This window comes from Sander lucioperca, chromosome 16, assembly GCF_008315115.2.
Source record: "Sander lucioperca isolate FBNREF2018 chromosome 16, SLUC_FBN_1.2, whole genome shotgun sequence".
Classification (NCBI taxonomy): domain Eukaryota; kingdom Metazoa; phylum Chordata; class Actinopteri; order Perciformes; family Percidae; genus Sander; species Sander lucioperca.
Window position 1 is genome coordinate 32,071,603 of NC_050188.1, and position 23,029 is coordinate 32,094,631.

The following is a 23,029-nucleotide window of genomic DNA, read 5'->3' on the forward strand; positions in this document are numbered from 1 at the left end:
AGTGAATCTTGTTAAACATACGTTACTTAGAAAGAAGTGAATATATGTGTGGGCCCTATAAAATATCAGGTGGTTACATTTGTCTGATTTCTTGATTATAATTGATTATATGACAGACATCACAAGACAAAACAATATCTAATAAAATATTTAAAATAAGAGTGTACTTATAATGTATTCTATCTAGATTTTAACACATAAAGATTTTTGTTTGATACTTGAGAAGTTTTGCTTGGACTTAAATGCACAAACATTATTCCATGTCACCAGTCTCAGGATCAGAAGAGTCTCCAGTCTGGTCTTCAGTCTCTGGTTGTAAAAGTGGATGTGAGTTCCTGGCTGGTTCTGGTCCTCCACAGTCCTCTCCATCAGCTTCTGTTTCCATCTGACCAACACATTTATGTGTTTTGACATCAGAACGCCGGGAAAATCTTTTGTTACAAACACTGCAGCTGAATCTTCTATCTCCTGTGTGGACTGCCATGTGGAACTGTAAATTTCCTCTCTGTGTAAAAGATGTATTACAAACTGAGCAGCTAAAAGGTTTTTCTCCTGTGTGAGTTCTCTTGTGTATCTTTAAAGCTCCACTGTATGTAAAAGATTTCTTACAAACTGAGCAGCTGAAAGGTTTTTCTCCTGTATGGATTCTTATGTGTTTCTTCAGGGCTCCACTTTCAGTGAAAGCTTTACCACACTCAGAGCAACTGAAAGGTTTTTCTCCTGTGTGGATTCTCATGTGTTTCTGTAAAATTCCACTACGTGAAAAAGATTTCTTACAGACTGAGCAGCTGAAAGGTTTTTCTCCTGTGTGAGTTTTCATGTGTGACCGTAGAATTCCTCTCTGTGTAAAAGATTTATTACAAACTGAGCAGCTAAAAGGCTTCTCTCCTGTGTGAGTTCTCATGTGTGACCTTAAAATTCCTCTCTGTATAAAAGATTTACAACAAACACTGCAGCTGAAAAGGTTTTCTCCTGTGTGGATTCTCATGTGTAACCGTAAATTTCTAGACATTAAAAACGTTTTCTTACAAACTAAACAGCTGAAAGGTTTTTCACCTGTGTGAGTACTCATGTGTTTCTTCAGGTTTCCACTATCAGAGAAAGCTCTACCACACTCAGAGCAGCTGAAAGGTTTCTCTCCTGTATGAGTTCTCATGTGTCTCTTCAGATTTCCGTTTTGGCCAAATCTTTTCCCACACTCAGAGCAGCTGAATGTTTTCTTACATGTTGAATCATGTTTCAGAGAGTTTAAAGCTGACTGAGGTTCTCTGGTCTCCTTCCAATCAGCACTGTCATCAGTCTCAGGATCAGAAGAGTCTCCAGTCTGGTCTTCAGTCTCTGGTTGTAAAAGTGGATGTGAGTTCCTGGCTGGTTCTGGTCCTCCACAGTCCTCTCCATCAGCTTCTGTTTCCATGTGTTGAGTTTGTCTCTGATGAAGCTGTGAGGACTGAGCTTCCTCTTCATCATCTTCACTCTTCACAGGGACAGGAGTGAATGGGAACTTGGTGATATCAGCCTCCTCCAGCCCTTGAAGCTGCTCTCCCTCCTGACTGCTCCTCAGTTCCTCCTGTTCCTCTTTAATGTGTGGGGGGGGGCTCTGGCTCCTGCTGGTCCACACTGGAGCTCCACTCCTGCTGCTCAGGAGGAACCTCTTCTTTAACCACCGACAGCTGCTCAACATCTGCAGGAAACACATACAGAGAAATGTTGTGGAACTGTATCTTATCACCTGGATTGTGATTGTTATAAAGAAATAGTGGTTGTTCAGTCAGTTCCTTAGGTTACATCTACACTACTAGTTTTCATTTTCAGCCTTGGGAAACTGGTGGAAAGGCTGTTGACTGACATTAGGGCCCTCTTGTGGTGCAATAATGCAAGTTGCGCAGTCGGTAATTAAAGTGACTATATGTAACTTTTTAGTGTTTCTATCATTTTTCATATTATGATCTTAAATGAGCTGTAACAGCAAACAAGACTAACAGTGAAAAGAACGCTATTTTTAGGTAGTTTTTATTAGTGCCGTTGCTCTGGTTCGATTTTCCCCGCATAGTCACAGAATGATTTATGGCAGGTAGACGACGCAACAGTAACACATTCTGAAGGGTCACAGATTTTTTTGTAACACCGGAAAAGCCTGTGTTAGCGTATCCAGCCAGGTGAAAGGTAGCAGAAGATTTATTGGTTACACTTTACTTATATAAACTTTGTAGTCATAGTAAGACTGTTCTATTTGGACAAAGTTGACATTCTCCTATGTAAATGACATGGATGTCTGTTTTTATTGCAACTTAATGGAGCAATCAGTGTTATTTCTTTCCCCAAGCAGTACATCCCTATAGGTAACCATCACCTATACAGTCCTAAGTGAATACCTATTAAATAATTGGTCCTTCGAGCCAGAAGTGAAGTTTTCCCTGGATCTCAGGATGCAGCGTAGTTTCACATACAGTGGGGCCTTACTAGAATCAACACATCCAAAGTGGCAGTTACAACATCCTCTACCTTAGAGACTATGAAATAAGTTTTGTCGGCCACAGGCAAGCCATTACAACTCCTAGTTATCTGCATACAGCACAGTATGCGACAAATCTAGAAGAGGACCACCTGGGTAAACCATCAGCATTGTCCGCCCAGTTATTCTGTTCCTCCAACCCATTAAGTCAGACAGGCAAGGCAGCTTTATTTGTATAGCACATTTCAGCAACAGGGCGATTCAAAGCTTTACATAAAACATTAAAGAGCAGTTAAAAGCAATTTAAAAATTAAAAACTGATAAAATACGAGAATAAAAGTTACAGTGCAGTATATGAAAGTAATGAAAGGGCCCTGATGAGACTAGGACACCTAATACACACCCTATTGTTGAGCAACAGTAGGAGCTGGAGGGGGGGGGAGCTGAATTACCAAACCCCTTAATACAATCCTTCACCTTGCGATAGGCCTTGGAAAACATTGTCAGATGCTCATTTGCCACACAGTGTGGACTTCTCCCTGCAACCTTTTGACGATGCTTAATTGGCCAGGGAGAGACTATTGCTTATCTAAGTCTGCAGAGAGAGCTAAGCTCTCCCCAGCAGGTATTACCTCTTTCTTCCACACAGTATGTTCAGACAGGCAGTGTCCCTACCGTTGATCACTATGCCATCAGGCTAGAGACAGGAAGGAGCCAGACTCTACAGTATGAAAGCATTGTATAGCGATGCCCGTCAAGGTTACCAACTACATACACCTTGACTCCTCAAGCCCAGAGTGTTTACTCTAAAGAAACTGTGGTGCTTAACATGATGGATAAGATGATGGTGGAAATTACAGCTTTTAAAAGGAGCAAACGCTGGCAGCTTCAGCAAGCCAACCCCCACTGACAACAGCTATCTGTGGACTCCCCCTCAATTCACACCCCTGACCTTTAGTCATTATGGCCAAAAGTCTCCTGCAGAATCAGTTAGCAGGTAATCAGTTACCCATGCATACCCCAGGTACCAAACCCCTGCAATTTTTTGCAAGCTTGGGACTAGCAACCAACTGGTACACAGACCAGTGACAAAGCAAAGACACATGAGTCAACACTTGGACTGAACTGGCACTGGGGAACAGATACCCTTGGCTTTAAGCATTGCCGTCTTAACCATGAATAACCAGGAGCATCTATCGAACTCTGGAGAGTCAGTACAACCTACTCGGGACAAGCCCAGAGATTGGGATGATCCACAGTTACCTGATGCCGTGAGCTGGAATGAGCTAGAAACACGAAACTTGGCCCAATGATTGGAAATTATGTGCATTAGGTTCCCAAGAAATATGAGCCCAATCGGCCACATGGTGGCGCTATAATCAAGGCTTAAATACGTGATTCTTTAAAGGCCACGCCACTCACACCTTAAGTCTGGTTGATTTCAAATTTCTAACACATATGCAGCTCAATGTGCTCTACCAAAAAGCCTCTTGGACTGTCCGCCATGATGGATTTTTTGCTAATTTGCATAATGTGAAAAATAGTTCAACTTTTTCAATTTCGATTCTATAAAGACCAACATTTGTATACAGCTTTTTGGGACTGAGATACACATTTCTACTTTAAATGAACAAGAATTGTCAAAAAACATGGCCGCCATCAATCAAAGAACTTCTTAAAGGGCGGGGCTAGCAGGGAATTGCCTATAACTCAAGTTCTGCCACAGCAATCTTGTCTAAAATTGATGGAGACATCTGACACCACGACTGGAACGTACGTACCAACTTGGGTTAAAATCCGATTTAGGGGGCGAAATCGCAGGACTTGCATCTACAGTATAGCAGTGACGAAACAGGTGTGTTCTTGGTTTCACCACTTTTTCTATAGAGCAATAAACCATCTGAAGTGGTTTTAATCAGCTTTGTGAAGCTAGAAACCCGCTCAATGCTGCTTGCGGCTTTGACTTTGGTGATTTGGCTTCTGTTCAATGCTGCTTGCTGCTTTAACTTTTGGCGATTGGGCTGCTTCCTAAGCCTGCTGTAGTTCAGGTGGAAGAGCATTTGCCTAACAATCAGATGGTTGCGGTTCGATCCAAGGCCCTGCAGTCCGATCTCAAAGTGTATGAATGTGAGTGAAAGGACTAGAAAAGGGTGCCAGTGTTTGTGTGTCGGCCCGCCCCAGCAAAGCTCGGACGTGTAGACAACAGAGGAACAGAAGAAATTAGCTGCAGCTTTACCAAAATGAAGGCTGAACAACAGAACTATTTTGGTACAAACATTTACTCACCATGTGGTGGATAGCCCTCTGAGATTTGCTCGCCAAATGGAAAATGTACCCGCATCTGGTGCCTGGTGAGTGATAATTTTGGACCCTGCATATGGCTCTGTGGCCTACCTGCGCTCAGTGGATTACCATGGCAACGTACAACTGTCTTTCCTCATGGCCACATCGTGCATAGTCCCGACAAAGAAGTTATCTATTTTACCGATTAGAACTGTCGCAGCGCTAACTAGGGCTCAGCGCACACACACACACACTCACTCACAGACAGAAACACACACACACTCCACAAATAGACAGACAGAGACACACTCTCACTCACTCACTCACACACACACACACACACACACACACACACACACACTCACAGACAGAAACACACACACACTCCACAAATAGACAGACAGAGACACACTCTCACTCACTCACACACACACACACACACACACACACACACACACACACACAGAGAGAAAGATGTATTTGTCATAGATGTTGTTTTGAACGTACATGTTCCACCAAAACAAGTTCCTTCCTGAGACTATTTAGCAGAGGCACCGTGGCTCCGTCCGGAGCTTAGCCCCGCCCAAGACGATTGTGATTGGTTTAAAGAAATACCAATAAACCAGAGTAAGTTTTTCTCCCATCCAGGAATGCTGTGTGGACTAGCCAGACCTTCCTCTGCAGCGCTGTGGGGGGAGGTCTGGACATGCGATAAAATAAAAAATAGTGTGAAAGGACCCAGGTTCTCTTGAAGTTTTATGCTCTTGACTTCTGCAGATTATTCCCCCTTTATTTCCCCTAAAACCCCTGTTAACGTTGTTCCTACCTTCCTCTTCATCATCTTCACTCTTCACAGGAAGCCCTTGAAGCTGCTCTCCCTCCTGACTGCTCCACAGTTTCTCCTGTTCCTCTTTAATGTGTGGGGGGGGCTCTGGCTCCTGCTGGTCCACACTGGAGCTACACTCCTGCTGCTCCTCTTTAATAACAATCTGGCTTTTGTCATCTGGAGGCAAAGCTGAAACACAGACAGAAGTTAATGTCAGCTAAAACTTAGAGATTGCAGGTTTCCCCCAGAAAAGTTGTTTAGCTCGGTGGCCAGTGTGAAAATGAGACTCTAAAAAGCTATAAGACTCCATAGAGCCCTACATGAAGTCAGTGCTACAAGCTAACTGGAGATTTAAAATATGACTACGTCTAAGTACCGGTTAAGATGACTTGAATTGTCATTATGTTTATGTATCTTGTATTTGTTCTTGTTATAGACACACACACACAAATGTACACACAGACACACGCATGCACACAGACACACACACACACACACACACACACACACACACACACACACACACACACACACACACACTCTAAGCCTCAGTGGTTACAATACTGTTCTGTTGTGTTCCAAGGAGAACATCACTACTATGTAGGGCTGAATGATTTTGGAAAATAATCTAATTGCGATTTTTTTCACCAATATTGCGATTGCGATTTAATAACTTTTATTGAACTACTTCAATCACAGTAGTATATTGAGCACTGACCGCCTGGTGTAAACATTCATATGAAAGTCAGAAAAAAACTCACACAAACTAAAGTGCAGATTGCAGAAATATAAAAACAAATATGTGGGTTACCACACTTAGTAGTATTTAGATTATTTAATTATTATTTACTGTAATAAATATATGTAAAAATGTGGATTGCACTTATGAAACACTGTCTTTGAACTTTATTAGACAGTTAAATAAGTAAAAATATAGTATATGAATAGACAACAGTATATGAATTTTTTTTACAGCACACACAGAGGAGCTGCCTCCCCCTCATGAAGTTGCGTGGCGCGTGCATGACAGCGTCAACAAAGTTGCACTTTCTCTGAGAGGCTATCGTTACGTTACTAATAAAACCGTTGAAACAACACAGCCACGCTGCTGTGAAAGCTCCCTGAAAGTCATTTATCAGAGTCTGGTTGTTACCTCTCCCCGCGGCAGTCTCCTCCGCTCCATATCTTTATAACGGAGCTAGCTAACCGGAGCTAAGGGACTGTTCGTTATTTATTTAAGGGGCCACCGGAGGAGTTTTGGGACCTTCAGCCAAAATAGACATGACCCTCCCCTCGCCAGTAAAGAAATTTCTATGACCCTCCAAAATGATTTAGAAAAAAGGCATGACCCTACCCCAACAATTTACAGATACCTTCTGTGCTAGTTTGCGCTTGGCAAATATATACAGATTCCCATTGTTTTTTAACAGCCATGACATACGTGACTAAACCTCTGCATTCTCATCTTACACAGCACACTCCTCTGGTATGGTGGGGGGGCCATTTCAGTAGATTAACTCACTAACATTGTTATGGTGGGGGGGCCATTTCAGTAGATTAACTCACTAACATTGTTATGGTGTGGGGGCCATTTCAGTAGATTAACTCAATAACATTGTTGTGGAAACACAATAAGCATGAAAACTAAATGCACAGTTCCTGCATTACTTTAAATACTAAGTTACTCATCTAGTAAATAAGTAAGTAAAAGCCTCTCCACTTCGCCGTTTAAACAAAGTGGAATAAACGTATAAAAGTCAAAATCTACACAAACCCGCAATCAGTTAGTAAGCTGACATCACATTTATATACATGGCATTTAGGAAACCTTTATTGCAAGGTTGGCACGGCAACATGTCCAGACTAGTGCAACAGTAACTTTCGTTTTTTTGCGTCCTGCTGCTCCCATCGTCAGCCAGGTAATATTATTTTTACTAAAGCAGTATATGAAATCAGATGTATTACCTACCACCATTTAGTTGTTTTGTGTTATTTAGCTAAGATATTTATAAAATATCTGGTCATGCCAGACTCCACTCATTTTTTAAACAATGCAATTATCCGTTTCAGCCACCAGGGGGCAGTTCCCCCTGCCCCCCAGCAAACTCATGGGTCAGACCCATCTGGAAGCTAAGGAAAATATAAATATGCACCAAACAAGCCACTTTGAAATGTTGCTGTTTCATGAATACAAAAGTAGGGAGACACTCTCCTAGACTAAAAAATGTTGGATGACCCTCCCCTCAGCAAAGGATAAAAAGACATGACCCTCCCCTATTTTCCTCAGGTGGTCCATTCCATAAATACCAAACGGTCCCTAACTGCTAATCAGAGCTACTCGTTGCTAACCGAGCCTTCAGTTCTGCGTGCCAGTATCCATAAACTGCATGTATGGACTTGGGCCCGAATAAAACCCTTCATTTTATTGAAATGGCTATGAAAGTTTTAAACTACAACTCGTTTGAATGACAGAAATCAGCTCCAGGTACAGCGTAGCGTTAGCATACTAAGTTGATGCTTTCTCTGCGGATTGCAGACTGACTTGCTCTCGCGAGTCACGTGACCAAATCGCAGCCTTTGCGATTAGGAAATCGCGTTTTAACATATGCAATTAATCATTCAGTCCTAGTCTAACAGTTCCTCCTCATTCCCTCCGAGAACATCTCCTGAGCTGCATCAGGGGGCTCTCTTCCCAGCGAGCTTCGACAGAGTTTACGGCCCCACTGACGCATATTGTCACTGGACAACTAACAATCGCCATTTTGTTGTGTACCCATCCAGTGTTGTAATGTAACGGAGTACAAATACTTCGTTACTGTACTTAAGTAGAAATTTCACGTATCTGTACTTTACTTCACTATTTAAATTTATGTCAACTTTCACTTTTACTCCACTACATTTCCTAGATAAAATGTATACTTTTACTCCGTTATATTTCCACTAAGCATCTTCGTTACTCGTTAGTAAAAAAATAAAATTAGAAGAAATGTGTGCGACTGCAATAAGGGAGGTTTGGCGAATCACTGCTCCTAGATTGCATTACGCACGCTCCGCACGCCGCGCTCTATTTCAGCGCTTGTTTGTTGCTAAAGGAGGAGGAGGACGCACAACTGAAACCGCCATGGAAGCACGAGCACCTACTGGAGGACCTCCCGTTACCGTAGACGACCACCCCGACGATACTCGGTGAACTCGGTGAACAGGGTAGTGGTGAAGATAACGTCATACACCCGTGGCCGTATTTACAAGAAAAGTTTCTGTACATCGTAATGAAAGATTCTTCCTACCAGATGATAAGAAGATCTGGGAACCCTGAATATGCTTTATGCTTTACTATAAGAAAGCCACAATAGAGTTCACAATAAAAGTTCTAACCGCTTGCTTTTTAAAAAAAAAAAAAAAAAAAAAAAAAAAAACTTTACTTTTACTTCAAATACTTAAGTACATTAAATATCAGAAAATTACTTTTGATACTTAAGTACAGTATATATCAGATACTTTAAGACTTTTACTTAAGTAATATTCTAAAAGGTAACTTTCACTTCTACCAAAGTCTTTTTCTAGTACGATACTTGTACTTTTACTCAAGTATTGCTTTCTAGTACTTTATACAACACTGTACCCATCAAATGACCACGGCAAACAGTCCAATGGCCTTTCTATCCATTTTATTTCTATGCGAAGACTCCATGAAGACTCCAGAGACTGTTGATATTCACTCCATGCAGATTTATGTTACATTTTAACAAACAACCACCGGCGATAGTCAGTCGAATAGACAACTGAATCTAACTTTCATACGACTCTCTTCTTATACAGCGTTTTGGGCGGTGTCAGTTGGACACATTCACGACCACAGTTACCTAATGTTCATTACATCTTTAGATGGACCTGAACTGGTGATATTTTTACTTCTAACAGTCCTCTCATCTTCCTTTTCTTAAGTACACCTACAGTAGGTCCTTGTGACCCAGACAATAACTACTAACCTACATGCTAGTCAACAGATGATTTACTTCAAATTATTTCACTTTATTTCATCCTGGAGGGTACTCAGCATGTCCTGGTGACCACACCGGTCATATCAAATGATTATATTCATTTAATTTATTAGTTCAGTTCAATTTTATTTTATATATATATAGTACGTTTAAAAACAACCATAGTTGACCAAAGTGCTTAACAAGCTAAAAAAAAAAAAAAGATAATATAATATACACAAAAAAGTTAAGTTAAAGTGCTCATTTTCAGCTTCATAATTGTATTTTGAGATTGTACCAGAACAACATGGTTTACATGGTTTAATTTTATATTTTAGTTGTGCTGCAGCTCCTCTTTTCACCCTGTGTTCAGGTCTCTGTTTTAGCTACAGAGTGAGACCTCTCACTGCTGTAACATCTTTGTTGGCAGTCGCACATGCTCAGTAGCTAGGTAAGATCACATGATCAGTAGCTAGGTAAGATCACATGCTCAGTAGCTAGGTAAGATCACATGATCAGTAGCTAGGTAAGATCACATGATCAGTAGCTAGGTAAGATCACATGAGCTAGCTAGCTGTTTCTGCAACTTCAGTAGTACAAGGCAGGATTAGCCGGGAGACTTCTTCTAAACGAGGGCACGCTTCCAACTTTGTGTGAATACCTGCAGAACAGGGACATGGAAGTAGTTTTTTTGTAGATTATGGTGAACTAGTGTGTGTTGTAGCAGTGTTTAACCATTGAGAACGAGCTAGCATGCTAACGGTTAGCCCCCTAGCCCCCTCGTCTCGGCTAGTGACGTAGAAAGCCGTGCAGATTTTGACCAGCTCACCCAGAGACTGAAGGCAGGACACATTCAGAAACCGGATCTCACTCTAAACACCATGGATGGTTTATCAAAGTTAGTATGAAGCACCAGAGACACTAAATATCTCCCCAAATCCCAGAAAAAGGGATTTTTTTTTCATAATATGGGACCTTTAAAAGAAGTCAACTCTGGGCTTGCCAGAGAAAGGGCGAGCAGGCACTATCACCAGGACGGAGGAACAAAGGAATTAGGCTAGTCAGACAGATAGTAGGCAGGAGGAAAAGTTCCACTGTCCAGGGTGGACTAGCAGAAACAGTCGTCAACGACATAGGCCAGAGCAAAGATAGATAAAACGCTGCTAAATATTTGATATTCAGCGGAAGAGCTAACCTAACCCTAACCCAGAGGAGCTATAATTTACGATTACCTGGTACGATCGCTCATAGATAGAAGAGGGATATACATACAAAGCATAATTACAATTAAAGAAACATAGCTTATAGAAGAAAGGTATAGTAAAGCTTTGACTGTATAGGTGGTCGGGTCAGCTGATAGTTGATTTAAAAAATATTGTAAAACAGACCATAGTTGTGGTATGTTGCTAGAATTGAGTGATTTGTAGAGCTATGTGGACACAGGTTAAGGGAATATTATTATCACTGCATAAGTAAAGTCACTTTCATAAGGCTAAGTAAAAAGACAATTAGAGCTGAATAAAATAAAATGTGGGGAAATTTAGTTTAACAATTTAGTCACTAAATGGGTTTGATTGTGATTAGTGATTTGTGGCAATTATCATAAGGGGTTATGGATTACAGTTTGAACGTTAAAGTGGGTTGTTGAAACATACAAACTGTAGTCATAAGAGAATTGACAGCTGAAGCAATATTTAAGGTGACATGTTAAGAAATTCCTTTAGTCACAGGCGGACATAGGTCATAATTAACATGGGAAAACACAGAGGAGTCTCTACACACACACACACACACACACACACACACACACACACACACACATATATATATATATATACAGAGACACATATACAGTGCATACACAGCATTCTGGGTTAAGAGTGAACCATACATTTTAGCACAAACACACACGCAGTTAATTAGAGAGCATCCCAATTTTTCCGCACCCATAAAGAACAGGATCAACTTATAGATACAAGTAGGATACACCCAATATTCTCACATCAACACACACTATCATGCACACTGGAGAGGAAGGCTAAGCAGGTGAAAAATGACAGTACCAAAAGCGACAGCAGAGGAGAATGCTGTGCTAACAGACTCCAGTGATAGCTAATATTATTAAGAACATCTCTATAAAAATAAGTGGGAACGGCGAACAAAAAGTTTCCCAATCTGTGGTCCGCGGGAGGGACTTTTGATCCGGCTAAGTGTGGGGATTTACAGATACTACAAGCAGATTAAACAGGAAGAAAAAAAAAATGGTCTGCAAAGCACGAGCTTCCACGACACGGGAGTTGACCAGAAGGTCAAAGAACTGCTCCAAGATGCAGAAAGAGGCAGTGAGCATGACTGAGTTCAACCACTACTATACCGAGCATCATTGTGGCTGGCATTGAGGAATACATGTCCAACCCAAATCAATCCTGCTATGCTCAGAAGACAGCCAATTGCGAAAACAGTAGAGATGCACCGATAGACCGGCCGGTGACCGGAATCGGCCGGTTTTCACGCGTACGGCCATTACCAGCAGGTCAGTCTGACATATGGTGATTTCATGCTGGTCAACGCTCCAATTAACTGACAACATAAGTTATACCAGTTACAGTTCTCAAGGACGCACGCACACACGGACGCCACAGCACGGACGCCACAGCAAAGTCTTTTTTCGTTTGTTTTTCGTCGTGTGTGGCGTGTACCTGCTCGCGGTGTGAAGCGTGTGTCCACCCTATTCTCCACATGTAGGAACCTGGTGAATTAACCTGCAACATGTCAGCTGTTTGGGAATTCTTCAGCGTGTGTGCAGAAGATAACAAGTTTACAATATGCAACACCTGCAAGGAGAAAGTAGGGCGTGGAGGGACGACACCAAAAACCTAAATCACATTTCTTTAGTTGATATTGATGTGAAAAGAAGGAAATGGTTCTAACATTGCTCTTTAGATGTGTGTGAATGTCCCACACCAGGAGTAATTTATATAGTTCTATTTATAGTGATCCATTATCTGTTCAACACATGTTCTATTAAAGAAAAGATAGAAAATAAATATGTGTGTGTGCTGTGAAGTGGTTAGAAAACATGAAATCAGAATCGGCTAAAATCGGTATCAGCTGGTCTAACTCAAAGAAAATCAGAAATCGGAATCGGCCTAGAAAGTTGGAATCGGTGCATCTCTAGAAAACAGAGAATCCTATTGAGTACAGTTTACAAAAGTCCATAGAAAATGGAGGCAGGAGTTTGGCAATGACCCAGAGGATGACCCTCTGTAAAGAACTATGTTCAGACAGACTGTGGTAAAGCAACTTCCAGGTCATGCATCCAAATGCGGCTGACATCAAGGGACTGGGGAATATGACTACAGAAACATCTGTGTGGTTATGAGGCAAAGCTGGCAGTTATGAGACCTGTCTGCCAAAGAAGCAGAGGAGGAGGCTCCAGACTGCAGCATCAAGATATGCAAACGACCAAAAGTGAAACTCCCTCAAAGACACTAGAAATATCAAAAAGAACAAAGGAGGAAACCTTAAGCTGATGCAAATCTAAAGGCAGACAGGGAAACATCATCTGGCTCAGAGGACCACAGGAGATGGTCAAGACAAAAACTGCACCTACGGGCATGACGAAAAAGCAGCAGCTATGCTGACACTTTGCTGCAGAAGGCGTCCTCCAACCCCTAAAAATGATATATTGTCATAAGGAGCATGCTCTGTTCTTTTCCCAGTGTGCTTGAGTTAAGATGGTAAATGTTAAGGGGTTAATAAATATAACATACATACTAAAAATCAGAGTCAGAAGAATGTATTTGTCCCCCCAGGGAAATTGATAAGGTGTAGTTATTCACAGCTAGGGTTGCAAAATTCCAGGAATTTTTAAAGTTGGAAACTTTCCATGGGAATTAACGGGAATAAACTGGATATTTTTAATATTGCTTGTTATAATACTGTTAGCCTATAACTGGGAACTTAAATGTAGTTAACAAAAAAAACAATCTTGCAGCATAATCTTGGTTAAAACAACCTGATTTAATGCAACTTCAGTTGAATGTCCTCCCTATATTCGTCAATGACGCGCACGCAGTCATCAGCAGAGTTTCCCTAGAAAAACACCTACCGCCTCGGTCAGAGTAACGCTCATCAGGTCAATGTTCTAATCACAAACAGAAAAATGGGTTCAAATATCCAATTTTTCATTTTTTTCCACCTTGACAAATTAAAAAATTGGATCTTTGGATGTTTTTTCCAATTTTCTGTTTTGATTCAGAGGATCAGAAATTGAGAAAATTACAAACTTGCGTCTGAGCTCCAATTATTCATAATACTGTAATGGTATTCTCTCCCTCCAAGTATTCATAATACTGTAATGGTATTCTCTCCCTCTAATTATTCATAATACTGTAATGGTATTCTCTCCCTCTAATTATTCATAATACTGTAATGGTATTCTCTCCCTCTAATTATTCATAATACTGTAATGGTATTCTCTCCCTCTAATTATTCATAATACTGTAATGGTATTCTCTCCCTCTAATTATTCATAATACTGTAATGGTATTCTCTCCCTCTACTTTGCGGAATATGCAGGTCATTAACTGCATATGGACCAAAAAAAAAAAGGCGGAACGAGGGAGAGAAAACAGCCCCGAAATCACCATCACCAAACCCACCAGACTCCATGTAAATAATCAGTACTTTTAGCGTGTATAGAGCCAGCATATTTCCACATGTAAATGGGTGAATTAAGGATTAATTTCAACCAAACCAGAGTGGTGATTGTTGGAACAGTGGAAAGATGAACCAAGACGGCTTTTGATAGTTTTATTTAGTTTCTGTCCACTTTGAATGCAGTGTGATTTACGATGATAAAAGTAGGGATTATTTACATGGAGTCTGGTGGGTTTGGCGAAGGCCTGTTAAAGAGGGAAGATTACAATAGATCTTATGAATAAATGCTTATTTACATCCGTCCTATCGTCATATGGTTGCTGAGAGAAGAGATGACAGGAAGGAGAGAAAGATCAACTGAAGGTTTAATGACCAAACCTGCTCTGTGTAGCCGAAGCTGAGGGTTGTAAACAGCGTCCAGTAGCTCCCGTTGTCGCTCGTTCTCCTCTTTTGAACGACAAAGTTCCTCCTCGTACTCTGCTATCGTTCTTTCAAACAGCCCAAATATCTCTTCAGCAGCCGCAGTTAGTCGCTGCTCCACCAACGCTCTCAGCATCTGGACTTTACACATTTTACCTCTTTCTCTACACAACTAAGACACTCTGCTAACACACCTTTCTGCTAGACGCCATCTTGTTCAAAGAGTGAAGTTAGCCGCAGTGAAGACTACAACTTCCGGGACAGATCAGTTACTGAACTTCAAAATAAAAGTCTGGAAGTGTTCCAGACTTCCTCTGAAAAACACAAAGGAATATAAATGATTAAAACACACTTTTGAAGAAAGACAAATACTTTATTAAATTTTCAGAGCTCTGAGAAAACAAAGAACCAAATTAAAGATGATGGTAGTTTGTTTCTCTTTCCTTTTAATGTGTCAAACAGAAGATACAAGTTTTGGTCTTGCAGTGTAATTTCATCTGATTTTGTTGTTTGTCTGAAGGTGAACATTTATTTATTTATTTATTGTTTATTTTTTTCAGCCATCTGTAACTCACAACATGATTTATGATTCTGATTGCTCTCTTTTGAAGTAAGAAAATTGAAAATTGGATTTGTGATTGTTTTATATGTTTTCCCCCAAACTTCTAGACTGCGTAAATCCCGATCTGCCGGCGATTTGATTTCGCCCTGCAGCTCAGGCTGGAAACATTTTTCTATCCTGCTTCAGTTACAAATCTGCGGGGACCAATCACAAAACTGGCTTATCCACCTGGCGCGCTATTGGTGGGATACTTTCCATAAAATCATCTCTCAATGCAAATCAAACAAGCTATTAGGCTAACTGAAATACAACCATGCCAATCTCTAGGTATGGTGAAGGGTATGTGATGATGTGGGGGTATGGTGAAGGGTATGTGATGATGTGGGGGTATGGTGAAGGGTATGTGATGATGTGGGGTATGGTGAAGGGGATGTGATGATGTGGGGTATGGTGAAGGGTATGTGATGATGTGGGGGTATGGTGAAGGGTATGTGATGATGTGGGGGTATGGTGAAGGGTATGTGATGATGTGGGGGTATGGTGAAGGGTATGTGATGATGTGGGGTATGGTGAAGGGTATGTGATGATGTGGGGGTATGGTGAAGGGTATGTGATGATGTGGGGTATGGTGAAGGGGATGTGATGATGTGGGGTATGGTGAAGGGTATGTGATGATGTGGGGGTATGGTGAAGGGTATGTGATGATGTGGGGTATGGTGAAGGGGATGTGATGATGTGGGGTATGGTGAAGGGTATGTGATGATGTGGGGGTATGGTGAAGGGTATGTGATGATGTGGGGGTATGGTGAAGGGTATGTGATGATGTGGGGGTATGGTGAAGGGTATGTGATGATGTGGGGGTATGATGAAGGGTATGTGATGATGTGGGGGTATGGTGAAGGGTATGTGATGATGTGGGGGTATGGTGAAGGGTATGTGATGATGTGGGGGTATGGTGAAGGGTATGTGATGATGTGGGGGTATGGTGAAGGGTATGTGATGATGTGGGGGTATGGTGAAGGGTATGTGATGATGTGGGGGTATGGTGAAGGGTATGTGATGATGTGGGGTATGGTGAAGGGTATGTGATGATGTGGGGACCAAGGGAACTTTATCAGGATGCATAGTATCCTGGATCCATGAAATAACTGGCCTTTCAAAATAAAAGTCTGCCTGCCTCTATGGGAATTTAACATAGGGGTGTACTGACTTATGCCCCCTGTATTTCAAGGAAGAACATTTATTTATTTACGATACATTATTCATTCACAAAGAAAAGTGGTGTCCTTAAAGGTCGGATTTTTCCTCATTTTTTTAATTAACGCATTAAGATCAATTTCCAAAAGATGATTTTTTTTATTCCTCTTTTTAGTCAACTTTAGCATGGGTGTCCTAATTTTTTCACATGACTGTACATCCCGATGCCCCCTGGTTAGGGTCTTCCCTTTATGGGGTTGTTTTTGACCCAACAGACAACCCACCCTTTGGCCTGGTGGAGGTGAAATGTCCCAACGTGAAAAGTTATGTTACCTGCAAATACCTGAAGCTTCACAATGACACCATGAATCTGAAAAAGCAACAGTTACTACTGGCAGGTGCAAGGACAACTCTTGCTAACAAGTATGGACTGGCGTGACTTTGTTGGATCTACAGGGACCCAGAGGTTGCTGCCGTCATCAAGAAGAGGGGAGATTATTTCTATTTCTACTTTTACTTATCTTGCATGAACATTTAAAATCAACCCACCTTCCAAAACATGTTGTGTGAAAATCAATGTTATAGTTCTCTTTAAGAAATGCACATGTATGTACATTAACAACAAACCTATACAAGGTGCCTTATTATAAATTCAGTGTCAGTAGTTATCTACAAACTCATACAAAATGTCAAATGTTGCACCACAATGTTTATTTACATAGTTCATCATTGCAAATCTATACAAGGAGCCATGTTATTGTTGGGTGTTCAAGTATGACAGCTTGTGTCTTTTTATACTTAATGTCTGAATTAACTCATGCATTTGTGTTCCTCCTGGCACAGTGTAAAAGACAATACATGGTCAATATTTCAGACAATTTACTGAAAGGTATATCACAAGATACAAAAAAACAAGCAGCATAGTAAATGACAAAATAGTAAGCAGTATATGGAAGATCATAGAGAAAAACACAGTCACATGCCAGTCCAGATTTTCACTGTTGAGTTGCCCATGCCTTGACAAGGGGTCCATTTTGGTAGTTTACCAAGAAGCAAGCCACACTGAGCAGTTGATCACTACTCCCACACACAGATAAGGGAATCAGTCTTTCAAACAGTTCACTCTCTTTAACTCTTCGGATACACCTTCAACGTGAACCCGCAAACGGGCGATGGACTGTGTTTGTTCAACATCCTGTTTACTCATCTGAGTTTTAAACGTCCTGTGGTTGTTGTGATGACATCTTCTAGCTTAAAATGTCGACTGCAGACGTGGGTGTTACCGGTAGGAGTGAAGTTCTCGCGTCTTATCTTGATAGCCACTTACCTTGCACCTCAGGCTGATGCGGGAAACGATGAAAACCTACTTCAGAAATGTACCTCCATGAAACGGCTTCTTCTTTACGGTTAACATTTTACATACTCACTGATAGCTTGCCACTCGCTCTACAACATTCCTCAAATGGAAATACCGGTGGTAACCTAAACCAGAAGTCCCCCTGCCCACCACACAGATTTTGAATGTTCGTGGCGCCACCCTGACCCAGACCGAATTGAATTAAAATATGGTTTATGGTGAAAATAAATTACAAATATACTTTACTTCGGCAAAAGAGTAAAGGTAATCCAGCTCACTGTCTTAAGTTAGACAACTTGTCATGGTGGACAATAACATATAGTATTTTTTAAGTCTCCATACCTCCCTTCTGACAAACTTGCACCCTGATTTTGGACATTTAATGTTCCTGGGCTTTGAGAAGAACAGCTCTAATGCCCTCTGGGCTCGACCCAGTGATGGAGATCCTGCAGCCTGTAAAGGTGTAAGGTGCATTTGGAGCACACTGTTTTGAAACAAATTTCGCCGAAAGGTTAGGAGGTTGCATGCCTGCCCACTGCCACTCGGTCTAACTTTAGCGGTCCGCTGACTCACTGCTGCTACGTCTAACGTTATAGGTACCCTGCCCCACTGACGCATATTGTCACTGGACAACTAACAATCAACATTTTGTGGTGTACCCATCAAATGACCACGGCAAACAGTCCAATGGCCTTTCTATCCATTTTATTTCTATGTGAGGACACCACGAAGACTCCAGATACTGTTGATATGCATTCCATGCAGATGTATTTGTTAAATTTTAACAAACAAACTGAGCTACTTCAACTGTTTATTCAGTATTTTTAGAAGCTGAATGTTTTCTTACATCTTGAATCATGTTTCAGAGAGTTTAAAGCTGACTGAGGTTCTCTGGTCTCCTTCCAATCAGCACTGTCATCAGTCTCAGGATCAGAAGAGTCTCCAGTCTGGTCTTCAGTATCTGGTTGTAAAAATGGATGTGAGTTCCTGGCTGGTTCTGGTCCTCCACAGTCCTCTCCATCAGCTTCTGTTTCCATCTGACCAACACATTTATGTGTTTTCACATCAGAACGCCAGGCAAATCTTTTGTTACAAACACTGCAGCTGAATCTTTTCTCTCCTGTGTGGACTACCATGTGTAACCGTAAACTTCCACTCCGTGTAAAAGATTTCTTACAGACTGAGCAGCTGAATGGTTTCTCTCCTGTGTGAGTTATCATGTGTGACCGTAAATGTCCTCTCTGTGTAAAAGATTTCTTACAGACTGAGCAGCTGAAAGGTTTTTCCCCTGTGTGAGTTATCATGTGTGACCGTAAATATCCACTCTGTGTAAAAGATTTCTTACAGAATGAGCAGCTGAAAGGTTTTTCCCCTGTGTGAGTTCTCCTGTGTCTCTTCAGGGTTCCACTATCAGAGAAAGCTTTACCACACTCAGAGCAGCTGAAAGGTTTTTCTCCTGTGTGAGTCATCATGTGTCTCTTCAGGTGTGGCTTGGTGCCTAATCTTCTCCCACACTCAGAGCAGCTGAATGTTTTCTTACATCTTGAATCATGTTTCAGAGAGTTTAAAGCTGACTGAGGTTCTCTGGTCTCCTTCCAATCAGCACTGTCATCAGTCTCAGGATCAGAAGAGTCTCCAGTCTGGTCTTCAGTCTCTGGTTGTAAAAGTGGATGTGAGTTCCTGGCTGGTTCTGGTCCTCCACAGTCCTCTCCATCAGCTTCTGTTTCCATGTGTTGAGTTTGTCTCTGATGAAGCTGTGAGGACTGAGCTTCCTCTTCATCATCTTCACTCTTCACAGGGACAGGAGTGAATGGGAACTTGGTGATATCAGCCTCCTCCAGCCCTTGAAGCTGCTCTCCCTCCTGACTGCTCCACAGTTCCTCCTGTTCCTCTTTAATGTCTGGGGGGGGCTCTGGCTCCTGCTGGTCCACACTGGAGCTACACTCCTGCTGCTCAGGGGGAACCTCTTCTTTAACCACCAACAGCTGCTCAACATCTGCAGGAAACACATACAGAGAAATGTTGTTGAACTGTATCTTATCACCTGGATTGTGATTGTTATAAAGAAATACTGGTTGGTCAGTCAGTTACTTAGGTTACATCTACACTGCTAGGAAAACTTGGAAAACTGTTGGAAAGGCTGTTGACTGACATATTAGGGCCCTCTTGTGGTGAAATAATGCAACTGTGCTGTTGAGCACAAAGTGGCGCAGTCATTAAATTGACTATATGTAACTTTTTAGTGTTTCTGTAATGGCGTTTTTCCATTACATGGTACCTGCTCGACTCGCCTCGCCTCGACACACTGTGCGTCCGTTTTCCGTTGCAGATTTTAGTCCCTCCTCAGCGTGGCTGGTCGTCTTGCCGGCTCGACGCACACACCAGCGCACAAGTATAACATCAGGCCACTTGAGCTTGTTCTACAGTTCTGTGGAGGCTCCACCAGAGCTTTCTCCGTAGCCTGTGTAAGTGGCCTGATGTTTATACTTGTGCGCTGGTGTGTGCGTCGAGCCAGCATGTGTGTGTGTAGTTAGGCTACGGTGAAAGCTCTGCCGGAGCCTCCGCAGAACTGTAAACAAGCGGCACCGCAGTAAACTGCCGTGACCTAACGTGACACACACAGAACGTGGAAGGTGTGTTGATGCCAGAAGACACATTTAGTTTCTAAAGAAGCTGGAAGCAGCAAAAAAATACAGCTGGCTGAACTGTTTAAAAATAGCGGGTTTGTTCAGGACACCCCCGTCTGTTGCTTCCAAAAAAGGCGAGTAGAGTCGAGGCGAGTCGAGCAGGTACCATGTAATGGAAAAGCTCCATAACTGTCATTTTTCATATTATGATCTTAAGTGAGCTGTAACAGCAAATGAGAACCCCATTTTTAGGTAGTTTTTATTAGTGCCGTTGCTCGGGTTATGGCAGGTAGACGACGCAACAGTAACACATTCTGAAGGGTTCTGTTAGCCGAGAAAGGTTTTGAACACTTGCAGCTATATTTGTACTTTCTTTTGAAATGTTGGCTGCCAAAAATCTGCACTTACTAGCTAATTAATTAGTCTGAGGTAAACGCCGTCTAACAGTTAACAGAAGTGACGTGGTGGCTGGCGTCTGGTATGTGCTCCAGTGTTTGTGTGTCGGCCCGCCTCAGCGAAGCTCGGACGTGTAGACAACAGAGGAACAGAAGAAATTAGCTGCAGCTTTACCAAAATGAAGGCTGAACAACAGAACTATTTTGGTACAAACATTTACTCGCCAAATGGTGGATAGCCCTCTGAGATTTGCTCTTGAGTACCTGCATCTGGCGCCTGGTGAGTGTTAATTTCAGACCCTGCATATGGCTCTGTGGCCTACCTGCGCTCAGCGGATTACTATGGCAACGTACAACTGTCTTTCCTCATGGCCAGATCATGCATAGTTCCGACAAACAGTTATCTATTTTCCCGATTAGAACTGTCACAGCGCTAACTGGGGCTCAGCTCATGAAGCTGCTCAGACCAACTGACCTTGAAGGTGGAGAAAATCACCCTTTGGTCTGATTCAACCACTGTCCTCAGATTGCTTCATCCCACATCCTGTCACCTGAATGTCTTTGTAGGCAACAGGATCACAGAAATTCCAGATCTAACAGACCTAAAATGACTAAGGGGGCAAGTAAAAATTGCGAGGGGGCGATTCATCTTCATAAAGTAGGCTACAAATAGCCAAATTACACAGGCTTTACCCGCTGTCGCAACAGGGTCAGCACTCTAAATGTGGCATTTCTTGAAGCAGTTGAGTTGTCCATTTTTATCTATTTTTGAAAAAAATAAGTACGACTAAAAGTAACTATTTAAAAGTCAGTTTATCAGCTTTAGGCTATTTCAAACACACACACATACAGGTTGTGACTGCGCTCTCAGTGCGTGTTCCCAGTTAGACATGTACGTCCCTTAATGGTTAAGCCGACACTAAAGAATAAAATATTTATAAATAGTGTTTAGCTAGTGCAGTAAGCTTACGCTAGAAACTCTAACGTCTAACTAGGATGTGTATCGCTGGACTGTAACTGTAGGCACCTGTCCCATCACACACACACACACACACACACACACACACACACATTATTTTTTACATTACATGTCATTTAGCTGACGCTTTTATCCAACGCGACTTACAATTAAGTGCGTTCAACCTTGAAGGTGCAAACTTCAGACAAGTAGTAAGTGCAAGTACATTAGCTTTAAATAAGTAAAACTACAAAGAGCCAGATGAAAGTGCAGTGCATTTACTTTTTTTTTTTCTTTATCCAAGGTGTAGTCGGAAGAGATGTGTTTTTAGCCTTCGGCGGAAGATGTGTAGGTTTTCGGCCATCCTTATGTTAATACAACACACACACACACACACACACACACACAGACACACACAGACACACACACACAGACAGAGACACTCTCTCACTCACACACACACACACACACACACAGGCAGACACTCACTGACTCACACACCACACACACACACACACACACACACACACACACACAGACAGACAGAGACACTCACTGACTCACACACCACACACACACACCACACACACACACACACACACATTTTTCATAGATGTTCTTTTGAACGTAAAGATGTTCCACCAAAACAAGTTCCTTCCCGAGACTATTTAGTAGAGGCACTGTGGCTCCGTACGGAGCTTAGCCCCACCCACGATGATTGTGATTGGTTTAAAGAAAAGCCAATAAACCAGAGCAGGTTTTACTCCCATCCAGGAATGCTGTGTTCAGCATTCAACACCATCATCCACTCCAAACTGATTACCAAACTCAGTGAACTGGGCATCAAAACCTAACCCTTGGTCTCATCAGCAACAACGATGAGACGGCCTACAGGGAGGAGGTCCAGAACCTATCCTCGTGGTGCACTGACAACAACCTGGCCCTCAACACCAAGAAGACCAAAGAGCTCATTGTGGACTTCAGGAAGTCTAAAGCTGGCACACACACCCCCATCCTCATCAACGGGACTGAGGTGGAGCGTGTCACCAGCTTCAAGTTTCTCTCTTCGAACTCTTGGACCCTCAACACCGCTACCCTGATCAAGAAGGCTCACCAGCGTCTCTTCTTTCTGAGGAGACTCAAGAAGGTCCCCCTGTCTCCTCAGATCCTGGTGAACTTCTACCGCTGCACCATCGAGAGCATCCTCACCAACTGTGTCACAGTCTGGTATGGCAACTGCTCTGCCCATGACCGGAAAGCACTGCAGAGGGTGATGGAAACTGCCCAACGCATCACCGGTTCCTCACTCC

The 23,029-nt window shown here is 42.1% G+C and overlaps 3 long non-coding RNA genes across 3 annotated transcripts in view; 1 reads left to right on the top strand and 2 right to left on the bottom strand.

Annotated features, from left to right (window-relative positions):
* LOC118493294 overlaps window positions 1-1,220 on the bottom strand; it is a 1,653-nt gene extending 433 nt beyond the window's left edge. The window contains exons 1-2 of the long non-coding RNA XR_004895284.1: window positions 1,057-1,220; window positions 1-804 (exon numbers count right to left, since the gene is read on the bottom strand). The exon at window positions 1-804 is cut by the window's left edge and continues 433 nt beyond it. This is a non-coding gene — a long non-coding RNA (uncharacterized LOC118493294). The remainder of the gene's footprint in view (window positions 805-1,056) is intronic.
* LOC118493295 overlaps window positions 1-9,574 on the top strand; it is a 26,308-nt gene extending 16,734 nt beyond the window's left edge. Inside the window, exon 4 of the long non-coding RNA XR_004895285.1 lies at window positions 9,521-9,574. This is a non-coding gene — a long non-coding RNA (uncharacterized LOC118493295). The remainder of the gene's footprint in view (window positions 1-9,520) is intronic.
* The window catches only part of LOC118493292, a 10,361-nt gene extending 731 nt beyond the window's left edge, over window positions 1-9,630 (bottom strand). The window contains exon 1 of the long non-coding RNA XR_004895282.1: window positions 9,532-9,630. This is a non-coding gene — a long non-coding RNA (uncharacterized LOC118493292). The remainder of the gene's footprint in view (window positions 1-9,531) is intronic.
* Window positions 9,631-23,029: the final 13,399 nt, after the last annotated feature.